Source organism: Haliaeetus leucocephalus, unplaced genomic scaffold, assembly GCF_000737465.1.
Source record: "Haliaeetus leucocephalus isolate CR32 unplaced genomic scaffold, Haliaeetus_leucocephalus-4.0 Scaffold151, whole genome shotgun sequence".
Classification (NCBI taxonomy): domain Eukaryota; kingdom Metazoa; phylum Chordata; class Aves; order Accipitriformes; family Accipitridae; genus Haliaeetus; species Haliaeetus leucocephalus.
The window spans coordinates 12,648,634-12,650,760 of record NW_010972587.1 but is presented as its reverse complement, the minus strand read 5'-3'; positions in this window follow the sequence as shown (position 1 = coordinate 12,650,760).

The following is a 2,127-nucleotide window of genomic DNA, read 5'->3' as shown; positions in this document are numbered from 1 at the left end:
GCACGCAGGTCGGGGGCTGCCCGCGGGAGGAGGGCTCCGCTTCGCCGCCGCCGCGGTGCTCAACGCCGCGCCGGGTGCATGGCCCCGGTCCCCGGCCCGGGCGCCGCCTGCGAGCGGAGAGAGAGAGACAGAGAGCGTGGTTAGCGGCGGCGAGCCCCGCGAGAGGCGCTCCCGACGCAGCCCGTGCCTTTCTGGCGCTCCCGCTTCGGAACTTCCCAGCATCCAGAGGGACCCGGGGCGAGAGATCACCTCCCGGCGGAGCGGGGGAGGGACATCTCCTCCCTCCCACCCGCCGCCGCCCAGCCTTGTCCCCGGATCCCCTCCGCCGGGGCCGAGGCGGAGGTGGTCTCGCTTTATTGCGAGGGCAAACCCGCTGATGGGCCGCTGTCCACGGCCGGGGTAAGGGGAACCCGGCCGGTACCGCTGGGGAGGCGGTGGGGGAGAGCCGAGCAACGTACAGGTAGGAGCGGGGAGGGGTACCGGAGGAGCGGGGCCGGGTCGCAGACCCGGCGCTGCCGGGGTTGCAACGGCACCGGCACGGTACGCCTTTCAGTAAGGTCGTAGGCGAAGTCGTACCTCTAGGAACGGGAACGCGGCGCGGGCCGTGCTCCCGGGGTGGGAGCCAGCCTCTCCCGGGCGGCGGCGTGCCCGAGGGGCTGCGGGGCGGGTGCGGCGGGCAGCGCCGGCTCCCGGGGCTCGCTGGCCGCTTGGGTACGGGAAGGGGCAGAGCGGTGGAGAGCGCGATATATTTAGCGCGGGGCAGGAAATGTGCTTTTCCCGTTCCATTAAAACCCGATACTGTAAAAAAAAAAAAAAAAAAATCTTTCCGCTCGGCTAGACGCGAACGGGAGGGACAACAACAACAACAAAAGAGTCTCTCGCTCTCCCACCGTCACGCCCGGAGCGACAGGGAGCCGGGCAGCGCTAGCGAGGGGAGAGCCTAGCCGGTTTGGCCGGGGACAGGTCTCACGGGGAAGCCCGGGACCCCCGCCGGTGCTTGCGAACCGGGCAGAGTCTCTGCCTCCAGGTGCGCAGCAGCCGCCGCCGCCTGAGGGGTTTCACCGAGGTGACTCCTCCCGTCCCAAATTCCGCGGCGGAGCTCGGAAACTTTTCCCAATTAAACTTTAGCGGCAGCTGATAGGTTGCTCTGCCGGGTATTCTATCGCAAAATACGCAGGCACACACGCAGCAGCCCTCCGGGCAAAGCCCATCCCCGTCCCCTTCTTACCCCCCCCTCCCCCCCAGCGCAGGACCTCCCGCCGCCGGCTCGGGGACCGGGCGCAGGTGCGCCCTGTCACCGGAGCGGCTGCGGGGCCGGCGGCGGCAAAGAACCGAGCGCAGGTGGGAGCAGCTTTGCCGGGGAGGGAGTGGCTCAGGCGCGACCCCTTTGTGGAAGGGGAGAAGGCGGGGGGGTTGGGGGGGAAGCGCCTGGTCGCGATGTGGGAGCTTGGCGGGGACGGAGGGTTTTTGCGAGGCGGTGGCGGCTAGCTTGTCCTCCCCCGGTCAGGGACGAGGAGTAGCCGGAGCAGCCTGCCTCCGGGTTCGGCAGCTCCGTCCCGGGAGCAGGAGGGAGGGAGAGAGGGAGGGGGGGGCACGGACACGACACCGACGACGACGGGACTCACCCGGCCTTGGCGGGACGGGGCTGGGGCCGCCGCTGCCGCCGCCTGGAGGTGAGGCGGTCAGGTTGTTCTCGCCCCCCCTCCCTCCGGGAGGCGTTGAAGGGCCGGTGTGGGGGGACACGGCACCCTCCGCCGGGGAAGAAGCGTCGGGGCTGCGCTCGGGCAGACAGACAGGCTGCCGCTGCCGGAGGAGGATGGTGCTCCTGGGGAAAGAACACCCTCCGCTCCGCTCCCCCCCCCGTCTCCCCGGCGCGGGCGGTCTGTTCGCCTTTGATTGCGAGGCGAGGGCATCCTGCCCCCGCCACTCCCCCCCCCTTCCCCTCCCTCCTCCCGGGATGGCTACATACAAAGGCTGCTTTCCAGGAACTTTCCAGGAACCGCATCATGTGACAGGACCCGCTCCGGCGCCTCCACCGCGATCGCGGCCAGCCGGGGCCGACGCACCGAGCCGCCGCCCCTGTCACGCCGGGGCAGCGGTCGCCTAACCCTGCCCCGCACCGCCCGC